Genomic DNA, 20123 nt, shown 5'->3' on the forward strand with positions numbered 1-20123 from the left:
CTGCATACTGAGAGAGGCACAAGACCCCTCACTCATTCATCCCATGAAGCCTGATTGAGAACCTACCACACTCCAAACTATGCCAGGCTCTGCAATGAGCAGACGGGCATTTATTTATTCATTCAACAAACATTTATTTTTGTCTCCAGCATGTATGAAGTGTTGCATTAGGTAGTGAATAAAACAGAAATGGAAATAAAAAGTGTAGGTCTGGTTCAGACTCTGGAATCTCTCTTAAGTTCACAGTGAGTAAGCAACAGTGGCAAATTTGACCATGCACATCTTTGCAGCTCTTGCTCAAAGATACGGCTCTCCTAGCCTTCACTCCCCCTCATTCCTGTCATTCCTCACCCCTGCATTTCAACCATCAGCAAGAGCTGATGACCCTGCTTCTGAAATACACCCGGAATCCATCTAGTCATCTCCTGCTCCACCTCCCCCTCCACCTTCGTCTCTCATCTGAACGTTTGCAGCTCCCTCCTGCTTTCCCACTGCCCTTAGAATAAAATCAAATCTCTTACCACAGCCCACAGCCCAGCTTGCCAATCTCATCCTCATCTCCCCACAATCCTGAGTTAGTCATCATTTTCCTCCCCACTAGGAAGTCTGCTTTGGTTTCACTCATTAAGAGGTGGATCCAAAAGAATGTCTTAAACTACAACCAACACAAAATCCCAATCAAGGAAAATTAGCTAATCTCACATTAAGGGAAGTCTGGTCCTAGAGCCATGCCAGAGGTAACAAAACCCAAGTTCTTTCTGAACTCTGATTATCCAGTCTCAAATATGGTCTTCCACAGACTAGCTCCCTCAAAGCATCAGACAGCTGTCGTAGTTCCATGTGTTACACTTTTCCCCATGTGTCTCCTTCTATCTGTGAGGAGAACCTTCCCAGAAACCCCTGTATGTTTCCCTTTACATCTCATTGGCCAGATAGTGTCACATGCCCATTCCTAAACCAATCACCAGCAATGGGACTAGGACAACCTTGATTACCTTGGCCTTTTTAGAATTTAACCCTAACTCATGATGGGGAGAGGTGGACCTCCAAACAAAACTGGGGTTCTGCCAAAATGGAAGAAGGAGAATAATTCTGTTGGGAGATAACCAACCTGCCTGCCCAACCAGGAGCTGGGCTATAGAGCATGAGGTGTTCCAACCCCAGCCCTGCCATATAGATGCCATGTGATATTTGATAAGTTCTTTTTCTTCTCAATGTGTCAGTTTCCTCATCTATAAAGTGAGGTTGGCTGTAGTATTTACCTTTAAGGTTTTTGTTAAGATTAATGAGTTAATACATGTAAAAGAACTTAGAATTTTGTCTGGCAGGTAATAAGTGGTAGTTGATATTATTCTGTATGACAACTCAGTTTAAAGGAAAAGTTTCATCACTGGAAACAAGAAATGAGTTTTTAAACAGTTTTCACCAGGGAAGTATATCTTCACAACAGTTCTATGAGGTGGGTAATGGTATCTACTGCTAAAGAGAATCTGAAGCCTAGAGGGTTATGTAAGCAGAGCTGCTGACTTCTAGTCTTGGGCTTGTTTTTCTGAACGATGCTTCCAATGCAAGAGAAGCTGAATATGTGAGCCCTGGAAGGCTGGTGTCCTAGTCCAGTTTGGCTGCTATAACAAAAATACCATACACTGGGTAGCTTACACAACAAATATATATTTCTCACTGTTCTGGAGGCTGGGAAGTCCAAGATCAAGACACTAGCAGACTCAGTATATGGTAAGAGCCTGCTTCCTGGTTCATGGATGGCTATCTCCTTGCTGTGTCCTTAAATGGTGGAAAGGTTAAGGGGGCTCTTTGGGGTCCCCTTTATAAGGGCACTAATCTCATTCATGAGAGCTCCACCTTCATGACCTAATCACATTCCCAAGGCCCCACCTCCAAATACCATCACAGTGGGGATTAGGTTTCAACATAGGCATTTTGGAGGAACACAAACATTCAATCTGTATCATTCTGCTCCTGGGCCCCTGAAATCTGTGTTCTTCTCACACGTAAAATACATTCATTCCATGTGAATAACCCCCAAATCTTAACTCATTCCAATATCAACTTTAAACTCCAAGTCCAAAGCCTCATTTAAATACCATCTAAATCAGACATGGGTGAGACTACAGGTATGACTCATCCTGAGGCAAATTCCTCTGCAGCTGTGAACTTGTGAAACCCAACAAGTTACGTGCTTCCAAAATATTATGGTGGGACAGGCATAGGATAGGCATTCTCATTCCAAAAAAAAGAAATACAAAAGAAAAAATGAGTGACAGGTCCCTGGTAAGTCCAAAGCCTAAAGGAGGAAATTCCATTAGATCTTAAAGGCTCAAGAATAATCCTCTTTGGCTCACTGTTCCCGCTTCTAGGCCCACCGGGGTGGCAATGTCACCCCCTATACCGCAGAGGCTCTCTGCCTGGGCACCACTCCTGAGGTGGTTCTCTGTAATGGACCCACCCCCATGGTAGTTCCAGGCAACTTAACTCTTCATGACCAAGGTGGAGGTAACCACATCCCAGGTCTGTGCACTCTGCTTGCAGACAAAGATGGCACCACATAGACACTGCCAAAGTCCACTGCCTGAACTCTCTGATAGTGTAACCACCCCAGCCAGAGCCACACTGGGGCACACCAGAGTCACACGTGGGGAGGTCAAAGGTTTATAAATAGCAGTCTTCTTACTGTGAGCTCACAGAAAATGTGAAGGAGCTCTCTAGGGTCGCCTTTATAAAGGCACTAATCTCATTCAACAGGGCTCTATCCTTATAAACTAATGATCTCCCAAAGGCCCCACCTCAAAATACCATCACACTGAGGATTAGGATTCAATATATGAATTTTGGAGGGACACTAACATTCAGTCCTTAGCATCTGGGAAGGGAGAGACATCCTTGGCCTGACCTAGCAGGTTACAGGAGCCAGAGACCATCCACTAGAGAGGCAGAGAAATTCTCCCAAGGGGACAAAGAGCAGGAAACTCTGGGGTAGGCTGAGAGTGCATGGGGGAGAAGAGACTGGCTGGAGGATATTCTCTTCAGAGACTAGGAAGAGAGAAGCCTCAGAATTCCTGCTGAGCTTTGACTTCGGGGCAGAGGGCTGTAAAGAGTAAAACCAACCATCATGTACCAAGACATTTTCTCATTGCCATACACTCAACTAAGTTACTCCCCGTATTATCTCATCCAATTATCTCAACAACTCTGGCCACAAGAGCTGTCATTCCAACCCTACAGAGAGAGAGAGGGGTGAGTGACAACAGCAAGACACTGGGCTCAAATTCCAACCCAGAGCCACCTGATTCCAACATGCCAGATGCCAGAATAATCAGGAGAACTGGAAAAGTTGCTAGCCCTCCACCTTCTCTGTCTACATCACGAGATTCCTGGCTGACACTACACACATCAGTCCACTAGCCCAAGTCACTTCAGGGCCTCCTGAACTAACTCTAAATTAGAAGTGCATGGTGGGACTTCCAGAATGATGGATTGAGGTGCTCAGTAGATCCTCTTTCCAGTGAAACAACAATTGAATGGGTGAAAAAAAGTTTTTCAGGTATCCAAAGTCTCTGGAAATTGTCCTAAGGGCATGGAGCAAATGGAGAAACATTCATTCAAGAAAATCCACTAAATCTCCATAAGAGTCTGTAGCATTTAAGCTGTGACCCACTCCATTAGCCCCCAACACTGCATTCCAGTGCCATAATTCAGGTGTGTACAACCAAGAAGACAGGGGTTTTCTTTCCCTCCAACTGCCAGTTTGGGGAAGCTCTACCCCGTGCACTGGCACATGGGTTTGTACTGGGGGAAGAAATACAGGCCATAAGGACAAAGAGATCCATAGCTTTGCCTGATAGGATATTCTGTATTTAGAACAAAAGATAGAGAACTTCATGCCTCAAAACATTGAAGATTTTCATATGATCATCTCAGTAGATGCAGAAAAAAACATTTGACAAAATACAACACCCTTTCATGATTAAAACCCTCAACAAATTGGGTACAGAAGGAACATACCTCAACATAATAAAGGCCATTTACAGCAAACCCACACTGACATTTTGCTCAACAGTGAAAAATTGAAAGATTTTCCTCTAAGGTCAAAAGGAGACAAGGTACCCACTCTTATCACTCTTATTGAACATAGTACTGGAGGTCTAGTTAGAGCAATTAGGCAAGACAAAGATATAAAAGCCATCCAAACTGAAAAGAAAAAAGTAAATGTCATTATTTGCAGATGATATTATCTTTATATTTAGAAAACCCTAAAGACTCAACCAAAAAAAATTGCAACTAATCAACAAATTCAAAAACGTTGCAAGATATAAAATCAACATACAGAAATCAATGCTGTTTCTATACACTAACAACAAAACATCTGAAAAAGAAATAAAGGAAACTATTTCATTCACAATAGCATCAAAAAAAATACTCAGGAATAAATTTAACCAAGGAAGTGAAAATTCTGTAAAGTAAAATACTATAAGAAATTTATGAAAGACATTGAAGAAGACACAAAGGAAAGATATCTCATGTTCATGAACCAAAAGAATTAATATTGTTAAAATATCCATACTACCCAAAGCAATCTACAAATTTAATGCAATCCCTATCAAAATTCCAATGGCATTTTTCACAGAAATGGAACAAATGGTCCTAAAATTTGTATGGGATAACAAAAGACCTCAAATAGCCAAAGCAGTCTTGAGAAGGAAGAACAAAGCTGGAGGTATCATGCTCTACTCCCTGATTTCAAACTATACTACAAAGCTAAAGTAATTAAAACAATATGGTACTGACTTAAAAATAGACACTTAGACCACGGGAACAGAATAGAGAGCTCAGAAGTAAATCACAACATATAGGTTAATTAATATATGACAAGGCAGCCAAGAATATTAAATGGGGAAAGGATAGTCTCTTCAAAAATGGTATTGGAAAAACTGGATAACCACATGCAGAAAACATGAAACTGAATCCCTCTCTTACTTCACTTGCAAAAATAACTCAAAATAGATTAAAGATTGAAACATAAGACCTGATTCCTTAAAACTCCTAGAAGAAAACAAAGGGAAGAAGCTTCTTGACATTGGTATTAGCAATGATTTTTTGGATGTAACATCAAGAGCACAGCAACAAAAACAAAAATCAACAAGTGGGACTATATCAAACTAAAAAGCTTATGCACAGCAAGGGGAACCATCAACAAAATAAAAAAGGCAACCTACAGAATGGTAGAAAATAATTGCAAACCATATATCAGATAAGGGGTTAACATCTAAAATATATAAGAATTCATATAACTTAGTAACAGCAACAACAACAAAACAATTCAATAATAAAAAAAAAAATAAGCAGAGGAACTAAATAGACACTTTTCCAAAGAAGACATCCAAATGGCCAACAGGTACATGAAAAGATGCTCGACATCCCTAATCATCAAGGAAATGTAAATCAAAATCACAAGTTATCACCTCACACCTGTTCGAATGGATATCATCAAAAAGACAAATGATGACATGTGTTGGCAAGGATGTGGAGATAAGGGAAATATCATGCACTGTTGGTGGGAATGTAAATTGGTACAGCCACTATGGAAAACAGTATGGAGGCCCCTTAAGAATAGGGACCTCTATTAAAAATAGAACTTCCCCCCCAAAATAGAACTTCCATATGATCCAGCAATTCCACTTCTGGGTATTTATCCAAAGGAAATGAAATCAGTATCTGGAAGAGATATCTGTACCCCTATGTTCACTGCAGCATTATTTACAATAGCCAAGATAGGAAAGCAACTTAAGTGTCCATAAATGGATGAACAGATTAAGAAAATGGGGTATATGTTATAGGTATATATATAGACTTTTGATACATGATTTTTATAGATCATGTATGTAATGGGATATTATGAAGCCTTAAGAAAGGAGGAAATCCTGACATTGTGACAACATGAATAAACCTAGAGGACAATATGCTAAATGAAATAAGTCAGACACAGAAAGTCAAACGCTGCATGATTTCACTGATATTGAGATCTAAAAAGTCAAACTCAGAAAAGCAGAGAGTAGAATGGTGGCTGCATGATCTGGAAGGTGGCAGAAAGGGAGAGACATTTGTCAAAGTTTACAAAGGTTCAGTTATATGGGATGATTCATTTCTAGAGATCTAATGTATACATGATGACTACAGTTAATAGTGTTGTATTGTATATTTGAAATTTGCTAAGAGAGTTAAGTTACCTTATGTTCTTACCACACACACACACACACACACACACACACACACACACATCCTATGTGAGGTGACCAATATCTTAATTAGCTTAATTGGGGTAACTACTTCACAATGTACACATGTATCAAAACATCATGCTATACATCTTAAACATATACATTTTAAATTTCTTAATTGTACATCAATAAAGCTGGAAAATTTTTAAAATTTAATTCTTTAAAAGTTGTGACATAAAAAAAGAGCTGAAACTGTGAAACTCTTAGAAGGAAATATAGAAGTAAATCTTCATGGCTTTTTTAAGGCAACGTTTTCCTAGATATGACAGCAAAATCACAAGTGATAAAAAGAATAAATCGGCCTACATTAAAATTAAACTTTTGTGCTGCAAATGATACCATCAAGAAGGTGAAAAGACAGCCCACAAAATGGGAGAAAATATCTGAAATTTATATATCTGATAAGGAAATTATATCCAGAATATATAAAGTATGTCTACAACTCACAAAGACCAATGACCCAATTAAAAATGGACCAAAGATTTGAATAGCCTTTTCTCCAAAGAATATATACAAATGGCCAATAAGCACATGAAAAGACACTTACTGTCATTAGTCATTAGAAAGGTGCAATTCAAGAGAATTCCCTGGTCGTCCAGTGGTTAAGAGGTCATACTTCCACTGCAGGGGGCGCATGTTTGATCCCTGGTGTGAGAACTAAGATCCCACATGCCACTGCAGCCAAAAAAAGAAAAAAAAGAGAAAAAAGAAAAATGCAATTCAAAACCACAATGAAATACTACTTCACACGCACTAGGATGACTGTAACAAAAAAGATGGACAATAACAAATGTTAGCAAGGATTCAGAGATATTGGAACCCACACACATTGCTGGTAAAGTGGTATGGTTCTTTGGAATAATCTAGCAGTTCCTTAAAAAGTTATACAGTTACCATATGACCTAGCAATTCTAGCCCTAGGTATACACCTAAGAGAAATGAAACACACAAAGATTTGTATGCTAATGTTCTAAATAGCATTATTCATAATAGTCAAAATAAAGAAACAACCAAAATGTCCCTCAACTGATTAATGGGTAAATAAAATTGGTATATCCATACAATTGGAAATTATTTGTCAATAACAAGAAATGAAGGATTAACACATGCAACAAAATTGATAACTCTGGAAAATATTAGGATAAGTGAAAGAACCCAATCATAAAAGATTAATACTTTGTATGACTCCATTTATAAGACATTTCCAGAATAGGCACATTTATAGACACAGAAACTAGATTAAAGGTTGCTTAGGGCTGGATGGAGGGCAGGGTCGGTGCAGAGTGAGGACTGACTGCTAATAGGTATGAGGTATCTTTTAGAGGGAATGAAAATATTCTAAACTTCTATTACTATCATGGTTGCACAACCCTGTGAATATACTGAAGAACATTAAATCATTCACTTTAAGCGGGTGAATTTTACCATATATAAATTACATCTTAATAAAATGCTTTTTAAAAATTAAGAGCCCCAAACCCAGGCCCAATAAAGCCCCAGCTGGTTTAGATGTAGGAATCTTGGTTCTCTGCCCTAGGTAACCAAGTCCTTGCTGACTAAGATGAAAAGTTAAAGTGTAAAGAGCAGTAATCTTGGATTTAGCCCATAGAGACGTGAGAGCTCACTGCTTCATTGAGCAACCTTGTAATGGCCTCAGTTTCCTCATCTGTAAAAGGGGGTAATTGCACCTACCTTGATGTATTGTTGGGGAGATGAATGGTTTGTGCATGAAACGCCCAGTACCATGCCTAGCATAGAGTACACCCTTAGCCAATAATCGGTATTACGATTATCAACGCACTCAAAGTATTGTTGTGAAGATTAATGGAAGAAATGCCACTCAGATGCTAAGGATTTGGTTTATTTAGCTCCTTAAAAACAATATGATGATGCCTGGGGGAGGGGGTTGGCCACCTACATCTGCCTGTGCAGTGGCTCCCAGGAACTTTGCCTCCAGTGACACCTTGACCTCCTCAACCTCCTTGACCTCCATGGTAGAATCATTCTATGGTCTGGGTCTGAAAAGCCAGGCCTGAGCCATAATGGAGGCCAAACGCCACACCGCTAGCTTCCGGTGCTGTGCACGGCTGCAGTGCCAGGGCACCTCAGTTCAACCATCAGGGTTTGACATCCTGCTGAAGCATCTGACAGTGGAAGTGATTCAGTTCAAGTACATGCTGAAGCAGGCCTTGGCCTCTTCCTCAGGCCCATCAACTCCAAGGCCAAGGGGGCCACCAGCAGCTTCAAATTAGTTCCCAAGAACAAAAGGAAAATTCAGCCCAAGAAGACGTCTGCCATGACAGCTCCCAGGAGATCCAGTGAGGCTGAAGAGAAGGGCCCCAAGAAACCAAATGAGGCAAAGAAGGGCCTTCCCAACCCAGCAAGGTGAAAAGAGGACTCAAGAGACCAGCAGAGGTGAGGACGCCTCCCTCCAAACCAGGAGGACCTAAGGAGAAGACCCCCAGGAAGGGTAGCCAGACCAAAGACCAAGAGGGAAAACTGGGCAAGGCCCGGAAGGCCTCCCCACGGCCAGTCAGGGCTACACAGGCCCCTCCCAGTGCCAACGAACCAGGCAGGAAGTCAAAGGTCAAAGGGCAGGAGGAGCCGCTGAGACGTCAAGGCCCACAGGAAAACAAAAGCTGAGAGTCAGAGTTCAAAACTCATGGTCACCAAGGGTGAGAATGGAGCTGCTTCCCCAGACAAAAAAGAGGGAAGCCAAGTTCCTTAAAGAGGTCACTGTCCAAGCAGCTGAGGAGGCCAAGAGCCAAGGCTCCTGCTCCTCCCAAGGGCAGTGGGTCCGAGATGATGTTTGCATCACTGGCCAGGAAGACAGAGACCCCCAAGGGCCCAAGAAGGCCTGGCTTGCCCAGCAAGGCCTCACTGTCCAAAGTGTCCAGTAAGAAGCAGAAGCCAAGAGCTAGAGGCCAGGGTGGAGAAAGACTGAGATTCTGCTTGCATTTTTATTCCCTAACAAACGAACGTTCTATTTATTCTATTTAACCTATTTATCAATAATGACTTTATCCCCCCAAAAAACAAGCATGGTGCTTAAGGTATGTTTTATGAATGAACGAATGAGTGAGTGAATGAACTAATGAATGAATAACATGTCATTCAGAGCAGCTTGATTCCTCTTGAAAACAGGTCTTTCAGGTCAAAATGCTGAATAACGTGAAAAATAACTCCTAAAATGGAAAGCTTAGACAGATGGACATTTTAAGTTTGAGGTATTGCCTTATAAAAATGAACTACGGTAATTCTACTTTTAGCTTTCTGAGGAACTTCCATACGGTTTTCCATATGATCCAGCAATCCCAATCCTGGGCATATATCCACAAAAAACTATAATTCAAAAAGATACATGCACTCATATGTTCATAGCAGCTCTATTCACAGTAGCCAAGACATGGAAACAACGTAAATGTCCATGCACAGATGAATGGATGTGGTACATGTACGCAATGGAATACTACTCAGCCATAAAAAAGCACAAAATCATGCCATTCGTAGCAACATGCATGCAACTAGAGGTTATCATACTAAGTGAAGTAAGTCAGAAAGAGAAAAGAATATTAGAAAAAGAATGTATATGTAAAAATGAACTATGAATAAGACAGAAAAAAAATGTCCAGCTTCAGCTTCAAACATATTAATAAATAAGCTGTGACAATAAAGGCCATGTGTGGCCATGAAGGTTTCAGGGGAGAAAGCCAGAGAAGCAGAGAGATTCAAGCTGTTAAGCCCCACTCCAGGGCTGGGCATTGGCAGAGGGGGAGTATGGTAAGGTGGCCACAGGACCACCAAGACCAAAACAAAGCCAAGTCCTGAGCAGTTCTGTTTACTGTTCATATGGAAACCAAAGTCAAATGGGTACCTCTTGGTAGAAGGAGAACAAATAAATTCGTTTGACCTCTATCTGTGGGAGCCCCTGAATATGGGTTCTCTCATTTAATTCTGGCAACAAACCGGGGTAGCTGGCATTACTGCTCCCATTTTATAGATGAGGTAACTGAACTGAGTTTCTGAAGAGCGACATAACATACTTAAGGGTATCTATTTAATTGTTTAACAAACGTGTCTCATGTGCCAGGGCTCACTGTTCGAAGTGCTTTACAAGCATGAACTCATGTATCCCTCATATCAACACTGTGAAGTAGGGACCATTCTTTGGTCCACTTAACAGAAGAAACAGAGGCAGGGAGAGGTGAAATAACTTGCCCAAGATCATACTGAAACCCACCCGAACCCAGCTATCTGGCCCTAGAGCCCATGTTCTGAAGCCTATGCTATGTAGACCCTCCAGTTAGTAACAAATCAGGATTCCAACTCATGTCTATTTCCAAAACAAAAACGTGGCTCTGCTCCACCACGAGCCTTCCCCATATGAAATAATGTAGTTACAAGAGATGCTAACATCTAGGAAAAAATAATTGGAAATAATTGGTAGAATTGGTAGAATTGGAAATTGCTGTGTCTGCCGGGAGGTGGTGAGCTCCCCTTCTCTGCAGGAGTTCAAGAAGAGGCGGGACAACTATTGGTCCAGGATTCTGCAGAGGACTTGGGGAAAGGAGGTGAGTAAGGTTAACGCTGAAGTTCCTTCCAGTCCTGAGAGCTAGAGAATCCAAGACCATTTATGCAATCATTCATTCAACAGTGATATTACTGAGTATCTTCTCTGGCTCAGGCATGAGCCTGGTGCTAGGGATCTGGGGGTGAATGAAAGAGCTAAAACCCCTCCGTTGAAAGACTTTGCAGACTACTGCAGTGGGGGAGAGGGTTTGGGGGCTCTTGGGGAAGCATTAAGTCAATTCAGGGGAGAAGAGAATGATGAGAGAAGGTGAGGGGCTTGCTTTCATTTTCCTCACATAGGGGCCTGTCTTAGTGCAGATGGAGAGAAAGGCCCCCAAAAGGGAGTGATATCTCAGCTGAGACATGAATGGTGATCATGAACTAGTCAGACAAAGGGAGTATAGGGGCTGGCAGGAGGAAGGAAACAAAAGCTCATTTGAGGAAATGGGGAAAGTCCAACCTAGCTGAAATGCAGGCTCGTGGAGGGCAATTGTGGTCCTGATGTCTGGCTGCATCTTTATTTCCACAGTTCTAAGAATGTAAAATTCTAAGACTCGGTAATTCTGAGCATCTGTGATTAAAACAGCTCTCCATTATTAAGGTTCTCTGAATTGAGTTTCCAAGATTCCATGAATACACTTTTCTAAGTCTCTGGCTTGCAGGTACGATGAGTCTACATCCTACTTTCACTGCAGCCTGACCCTGTCCTGGATTATTCCTCTGCTAGTGTAGACAAGGCTAAAGAGAAGTACTTGGGAGGCAAGAGCTCATTCACATTTGCTCTGCAATCTGTTTCCCAATTAGACCCTGTGTTCTGCTCTGGTCTGGGAAAAGAGACAAAAGAAAATGCAGACAGGGGCCCTGCTTATACTAATGAGTGATCTCTGTGGGCAGAGTTAATGCCGAGTCCCGTTCGGCCACCAGGCCATCACTAGCATGGGGTGAACACACAGACTAATTTATGTGGAATAAAAGCACATTTTTACATGGTGTCCTGACACCAAGACAGGCGTTCCTCCCCACAAAACAAGCCCAATTATCATGGTATGCTCTGTGGCCTTTTCTGTTCTATGAAAAAGTTGCAAATTCTCTTAACACTTTGGAGCTCTGAGAGGAAGAGCAAAAAGAAGAATGGTACAAATGGGGCATCGTTGGGGAGGAGACAGGTGAGTCTAGAGATGTGGACATGAGGCCTGATGCCAAGAGCTTGGGCATCAGAGTCAGAGTGGTTTTTATTTTTGTTGATTTAATTTAATTGTATTGAAGTAGAGTAAACATTGATTTTTAGAACTCTTTGCCATCCTGCGCTTCCTGCTAGGATTTTCACGACGCCCTTAGGCTTAATTGCTTGGATGGATGCCTAATTTGGACTTCCTTTTGTTGCTTCCATTCATCTAGTTGTTTTAGGACATCCCTGCTAATGCCCCATATCTTTCTTGCCTAAAACCTTTTATGGCCTTTCTAAGAACCCATATTCCCTTCAGCCATTTTTAGAAGCTAGCTACCAACAAGATGCCTGGAGATGTTGTTTGCCCTGACTTCCTAAAGATCTGGGCTCTAGCAAGAATGAGCTATTTATGAGCTCTTGCTCTGGAGCCAGGCTGCCATTTGCTAGCTGTGTGACATCCGAGCAAGTCTTTTAACTTCTCTGTGTCTCTGTGGCTTCACCTGCAAAATAGGAATAACAGTAGGATATATCGAGTATGGTTTGGGGAAGATTAAAGAAGATAATCCACATGAAGTGCTTCCCCACTGTGTCCCATAAATATTAATAGTTATTACATGCTGAAAACGCTGTAATATCTTGTCAACCTGGTTGTGCATGAATATGGTGGTGTGGGGTTCCCTGGGCACGTGAGGGTCTGTCAAAGACTCGCCAGCTAAGGGTGAGGCTGGAGGGGAAGGACTTGACTGTGTTTCAAGCCCGCCCTTTATGTTCATCATTCCCCAGGGCCCTCTGGTAACCATGGCAACCCAGCTTACAGGTTGCCAAGTTCAAAACAATATATTTCCAAGCAAGAAGTTTTGCTGACATCACCCATCCCGATGAGAAAGCAATGAAGGCTTGTTAGTCCTAGCTGACGCCTGTGCCGGCCTGAAGACACGAGAGCCTTCGTGCCATTTTTTTCCCCATGTCTACCTAAGTAATGGTGTGAAGGCAAAAATAGAGCCATTATTACTAACTGACCAGCGTGATAATCTTGATCACCACTTACTAAGTGAACTGAGCCTGAGCTTTGGGGTCTCACGAACTGATGTCCACTCTTAACTCAGTTATTTACTGTGTGACCCTGAGCAGGTAACTTAACCTCTCTGTGTTTCAGTTTCCTCATCGGTAAGATGGGAATAGCCCAATACTCCTCAAATGGTTCTTATGAAGATTGCACAGGGTGGTGTATGTGAAGGCTTATAGCACAGTGCCTGGCACACCGTAGGCTTGCAGTTAACTGTGCATTGTGGCTCCTGTTATCTGCTAGTGCACTCCTGATTCTATGCCTCTGCCTTCTCTGAGTCTTCTGCCAAGAACATCCTTCATGTCAAGCCTCAAATCCCTACCGATTGAAAACACACTCAATTTTTTCCTAAGCAAACAACTGCACAAAGATCTTAATCACAATTGCATTTATAATGAAAAAAATTGCAAGCCATGTAAATATCCAACAATAGAGGATTGATTAAAGAAAGGAAGGTATATTCCTACAATAGACTATGATTCATCTGTTTAAAATGATAATGTATATCTGCATTTATTAATACAGAATTGATTACTATATTATAAAATAAAAAGTAGATCATAAAAGAATATCTATAGAATGGCCATATTTTATAGATAGATAGGTAGATAGGCAGAAAGATGTCAAAATATTAATAGTTGTTGGCTAATTTTCTTTTGTTTAGTTTACTTATCTGTTGTCTTCTACATTTTTAACCACAAATGTGTATGCCTTGTGCAATAAAATATCTCTAATACAACCCTGAAGTTAACACTAACATAAATTAATATTAATATCCATTTTCCAAGATACAAGTCAAATTTCACTTCCACCACAGGCCTTCCTGGATATCTCTGGTTCACAGAGAATTTCCTTTTTCCTTCTCCAGAGTCCATGCAGTCCTTTATGCATCTCTGAAGACATCTATTGCATCTTACTCTGCTTTGTGCCCACTCCTTGCTCGAGCCTATATCCCTAGGGAGCAAAGGTGGTCTCATTTAGTCCCTGCAGGCACCAGTCAGTGAATGAATGGATGAATAAGTGAATGAATGATGAATGAATAAATGAATGAGTGAATGCATCCTTCACTCTTCAAAATTCTGGTGTGATGTGCCCTCCTTTGTGAGGGCTTTCTAGATACCTTCCCTTTTCTCTCAACTTTTTGGGTGTTGTCCCCTCTAGAACTGGCCAGTGTGAGCTCTCCTTCCTGTTCTAACTCTCTTTTTGGCCTTTGGATACAGAAGCAAGGGATCCTGGGTGGCAGTGCATTGGACACAGTCCTGGTTCCCAGGGTGTAGGCGGAAAACCAGCAAACAACAGCCCAGGCAGTGGGAAAAGGCTTTCCAAGAAGGAGGACACTGTTTTCACCCTTTGGTAGGACATTTAATGTGACCCTTGGAAGCAGAGCCAGGTAAAAGAAGGTGGTATGGATCCAGGAGCTGTTGGTCTCTCTATTCACATTCTCCAAAAGGGCTTGCATTTTTGACAAGTTCTTTAAATGCAATATGGTGGCATGTTTATTTGGTGCTACCAAAATTCCATGGTCTCCCTGTATTTCCCAGTCTCGCATGTCATTAGGTTAGAGCGATGTAGCCAATGGACTGCAAGGAAAAACAAGATGTGTCTCTTCTGCCCCATGGCCTTTAAGAACCTGTGTGGTACTTCCTCCACCCTTCTCTTCTCCTCCTGCAGCAACTTGAAGTCCAAGGGTGGCATAGGAACGTGATATAAAAAGCTGCCTGGCCACAGATGAACTTGGCATGACCCATTCAATAACCTTTATTGTGTTAAGCCAACTGAAATGTTAGGGTTTATTTGTTACTTCAGCAGAGCCTAGCCCATCCTGACTAACCCAGCTCTCACACTTCATCCAATCCCTGTTCTCATTCAATAACCTTCACAAGAAAATGATTCTGCATTTTACAAGATTAAATTTTTTTGATCCCATTTACACAGTGATAGTGGGGCTTCACTCCCCTGATGGATAGAATAAATAAATATTTGTGTGTAAAAATGGAAAAAGAAATAAAAGTCTTTATATCTCCTGGCCAACCCAGCAGCTGCCTCTAAGAGGCAGGAAAGTCTGGCTCCTAATTAGGCATTTTTCCCTGTCCTTGAGCTTAACAAAACAGGATCCATCCAAAGTGAATCCATCACCTTCCAATGATTTCCTCTCATACAGGGACTACAGCATCAATTAGGCCCTAGGATGGATGTGGGTAAAACTTTGCTCCAACAAGCCTTGCTTCTCAACCTGTTTTGCTTCTAATTGTCCATTTATTTCTCTCACAGACAATGTCAATAGCCCAGATGCAGCTTTTGCCAAGCAGTGTCTACTCCCTGGGGAAAAAGGCTGAGAGGGGCACTGAGGGTGGCGTGAATGTTTCCATGGTAATTACGCACCGACCACCAGAAGACTCTGAGTGGTGAAATCCCTTGTTAACCACCAGCCAACTAATTAGAGGAGGTCTTTAGCACTTGTTCATATTCTGGAACGTTTCTTCCGGGTTAGGAATGGACAGTCAGTCACAGGCATGAAGGGAGAGTAATTTATTCCAGTGGCCTATGGAGCAGCAGACATTTGACAGCCCTTACTTGGCATCTGGCAAACATCAAGATGAATTCATGGAAACCAGCCCAGGACAGAGGTGCAGGGACCATTAAGGGAGGGAGGGATCCAAACTTGCCATTCTGAGGAAGAGTCAGAGAGTAACCAAGGGTACGGGGGACAGAGCCCTGCCTTTGGGAAGAGTGCATTGGGAGAGGGTTCAGGGAAATATGCTGGGGCCAGGTAAGTGTCACACAGGGTCCTGAGCTCAGAAGGATCTCATGCTCGGTTAAGTGCTCTGCTGTTGCTTTCTTAAAATGTTTAATGATTTTTAAACAAAGGGCTCTGTATTCTCATTTTTCACTGAGCCCCATAATATTATGTAGCTGGTCCCAGGTACCCAGGTAGACTGGTTTTCTAAGCAGGCAAACTGAGGCAGCAGCTGTGGATATGGAGAAAGCCTCTATGCACCCAGGTACCCAGGACTCCCTGGGCCACCGGATACCAGATCCACACGACACTGTGGTGAATCTCAGCCAAGCTTGGGCACTAAGAGCTCTGACTCTAGAGTTGAAAAGACAAGGGTTCAAGGCCCGGCTTTGCCAGTCGCTCCCTACATGTTCTTAGGTAAATGACCCAACCCCTCTGCACCCCAGGTTTCTCCTCTGTGACACGAAGATGCTAGGTGGTAGCTGTTTCATACGGTTATGGTAAACGATGGCACATAATTGTTGCTTAATAAATGTTCCCCAATACCTTTAATACCATCACTGATACTTTCATGGTTATCATTATATTTTCATCTTCCTTCCTACTGTTACACAGCTCCCCACTAAGTCTCCTGAGACATCCCCACCGCCTGAGATCTGGTCTCTCACAATGGGGGTCCTACAGAAGGCCATGGGAGGCCAAAGCATTGGCCCCTTCCCTCTCAAGTCTTCTCTCCTCCAACACCTTTCCTCTTGTGCAAATTCTCCCCCCATCCCAGCATCTTAGCTCCACCTTTAAACTTTCAGGATCTACTTTCACCCTGTAATTGTACTAAGGAACCCACCCTAAAGGAGAGTGACTTGCCCAAGTTCACCCAGCAAGTCAACAACAGAACCATGATTCCACCTCGGTCTTCCAATGTTTTCCACCCCTCTCCAAGATTTTGTATTTGACAGGGTAACGTTGCTTCATTTCTGCCAGCCTCAGAAAAGTACTTCACCATGCTTTAAACGGACAGGATCTGCTCTTTCCTTACAAATTCACTCGAATCCCCCAGGATACAGTTATCTTCAGGAAAATCAAGTGTCTCTTGATTAGGGGCTGGTCAGAGCGAGACCCTGGGCTCAGTGCAGCAGCGGGCAGAAAGAACTGCCTGTCTTAAGCAGCAGCAAGCTGAGTGGGAGTTTAATTGGCAAACAAAAGGAGAAGAAGAGGCTATTCCAGCATGACCTGAACTTGGCTAGTCCTGCTGGGCAGCCCCATCTGGAGGTTGGGAAAAGAAGAGACAAGGAAGAAGCACGCAGCTCCTGAGAAAGGACAGCTGGTGTGTCTGGTTCTCAGAAGAACACAGGCTCTGGCATCAAATGGAATTGGGTGTAAATTCCTCCTCTGCTGTTTATTAGCTGTGTGACTTTGAGCTGGTTACTCTCCCTCTCTGAACATTTTTCCTATGTGTACAATGGGCCTACTCATGTGTGCCTCTCAGGGTTGTTGGCGTGTTTGAGTGAAATAATCCGTGTAAAGCTGTTGGTACCATCATCCTCTTGGTCAGCAGCAGCAGCATCGTCCTCATCAAAGAGCACTGAGATCCCTTGGGTCAACCCTCAGTCCTTCCTAGTGATTAAGGACTGAAAGAGCATTGAAGGACAACAATAGTCTTCAGAGCAATAAAAGTAACAATGAAAGAGGGAGAGAGACATTAACGTTTTAGGCAGCCTCACTCTTGTCCAGAGAGCATATCCGGCACTGCCACGTGCACCTTCCCATTTCATCTTCACAACCTGCGAGTCAATTGTTATGTGCGCCCTCATTCTCCTGATGAAGCAGCTGAGGCTCCCCGAGATGGAGTGACCTGCCCAGGGCTGTCAGCTGTGCATCTGATCGGGGGGCTCACCCTGGGTCCACTCCAGGTCTGGTGGCGATGAAGACAGCCAGGAAAGACCTGCCCCTGAGTTGGTGGTCTCCAGAAACCCCTGTTCCCTCAGACGGGGACGAAGAGGACACAGCAAAGGAAAGTGAGTGAATGGTGGCAGGAAAATGAATCGAGGAGTGGGGAGGAGATGCCTCCCATTAATCATCATGAAGAATAGGTCCCGGAGAGCTGCCTTGGGTTCCACGGTGATTAATGACCTTTTTAATTCTCCTGTGCATCGTCCCAATTATGCAGGAGCACTGAGGGAGGCCCCCGCCTTCCCTAGGGAAGCAGGGAGATCTGTGCAATGCCCTGGATCGAGGAAGAGAGGAGGGCTCTGGGGAGACCCGGAGCTGTTTTCCAAAGACCTTGGGCCCAGGGGGCAGGGCTTGCGGAAGCTGCAGATCCGATCCCAGAGCTGGGCAGGACACGGGGCCAGGGAAAGACAGCGACCACCTCTGGAGAGGCTGGAGGTGGGCACCACTCTCTGTCCTCAAACTCAGTTGTAAAAGAAATAGAATCATTTTCTTACCAACTCAACTAATTTTCTCTCTTGTGTTTCCATTCTTGCCAAGTGGCAGAAGCTTAGTCTTGTTCCTGAGCTGTGTCTAAGTTCTGGAGGTCATGGACTCAGATTCTTCACCAGGTGGGTACGTATCTGCTAGTTCATCCATCATCCGGCCCTACCCTCAGTTGTTGGTCCGTGGGGGCTGCTGCTGGGAAACCTCGCGCTCCCGTTCACACCCATGGCTCTCTCTTTGTTATTACTCTGCACCAAGGAGCAATGGGATTGTGAAAAGGCTGCTTCTGGTCCCAACTTCCAAGATGGACTCCCAGACCTTTCTGAGGTCTCTGGTTCTCCAAACGGATGCTCTATTGAGAATCAAGGCACAGGGGTTGCCTTTGAGCTATGTCATCCTCTCTCACACGGCTCCTCTCCTTATCCCAGCCCAGGGCAAGGCACAGTGCATCAACCATCCTCTCCTGCTTCTTAGATCCTGCAACTATAGCCTGTCTTCTAAATCCTCTCTCCCCAGCAAGTTCAGGCTTTTTGAACGCAAAAGCCAGAACCAGCAGGTTATTTCTGTTTGCCAGCCTGAGGTATTAAATGCAATACTAAGGCTCTCTTTCTCTTTAATTTTGAGAAGCAAGGTATAGGACAGAAGGGAAATCAGGGGAGAACCAATGGTGAATATCTCATAAACATTCTTCTGTCACAGGTACAGAATGCTATGGAGAGGTTCAGAAGAAGGAATGAGCACATCCTATAGGAAAATCAATAAAATTGTTCATGCAGAGAGCTGTGTTTCTTCATTATTAAGAGCATAGGCTTTAGAATCCGACAGATCTTGCTTCAGTCCGGGGCCCCTACTTACTACTGTGTGACCTTGAGCAAGTGGTCTAATCTCCCCCAGCCTTAGCGGCCTCATCTGTAAACTGGAGAGAAGCAAAGCTGCTGTGGGATCAGCTAAATAGTGCGTGTGGAAGGGCTTTGTCACGTCCTCTATCTGTACGCACGAAAAGAAAGACAGAGACGATTAGTTGGAGATGGAAGCAGAGAGAGTAGGTGAGCATGTGAGAGAAGGTAACTACGATTTGGGGAAAAGGAACACAGAAGGGAGCGAGAGGATGGGTCTTCACCAGGGGCAGGAAAGAGAAACCACAGAGATGGAAGGAAGTAGCCAGACCTGGAATAAGTAAGGGAACAGTGCTGCAGCCGGATTTGAATTTTTGCCCAGGGTGGGCTGAGCTGAGCCTTTGACAGGAAACAGCTAAAGCAGCATTTCCCAAGCTTCTAAACGCACGTGAATTACACGGGGATCCTGTCAGAAGGCAGCTTTGGAGTCAGCAGTCCTGGGGTGTCTGTCCAACAAGCTCCATGGGTTGCTGGTGTCGCTGGTCCGCGGGCCATTCTCAGGTAGCGAGGGACTCTCGGGCACCTGGATGGGATGGCATCACTCCAGGAGTCTGAGGGGTTCCTGTTCATCCTGAGTCCTGGAGAAAAAATTCCCATCCCTTCCCTACCATAGTCCTCACTAATCTCTTGGTAACTTGCCCCTCCCCTTTTTTGCCGGTATATTAATCGGGGAGATATCAAGAAATCCAGTCTGTCATTTAAGCTTTAGGGGTTGACTCAGCTGCAGCAAGCTGGCTTTCATATCTCTGGGGTCTGAGACAGCTGTTATCCCTTCATCTTCCTCTCTTCTGACGACTTTAGCAGGACCGTCAGGGAGTAGATACTGACCCCTCATGTATTTCCTGGTTTTCAGTCTTCCCCAGTCGACACACACACACACACACACACACACACACACACACACACACACACACACACACACACTGCTACAGTAGAAACGAATAAATTTATTTGACTGCCT

At 43.4% G+C, this 20123-nt stretch overlaps 1 pseudogene; it reads left to right on the top strand.

Moving 5' to 3' along the window:
* The first annotated feature begins 8335 nt into the window (after positions 1 to 8335).
* LOC131741613 (histone H1.8-like) lies at positions 8336 to 19003 on the top strand (annotated as a pseudogene).
* The last annotated feature ends 1120 nt before the right edge of the window (positions 19004 to 20123 follow it).

The sequence above is a fragment of the Kogia breviceps genome, chromosome 14 (genome assembly GCF_026419965.1).
Source record: "Kogia breviceps isolate mKogBre1 chromosome 14, mKogBre1 haplotype 1, whole genome shotgun sequence".
Taxonomy (NCBI): Eukaryota; Metazoa; Chordata; class Mammalia; order Artiodactyla; family Physeteridae; genus Kogia; species Kogia breviceps.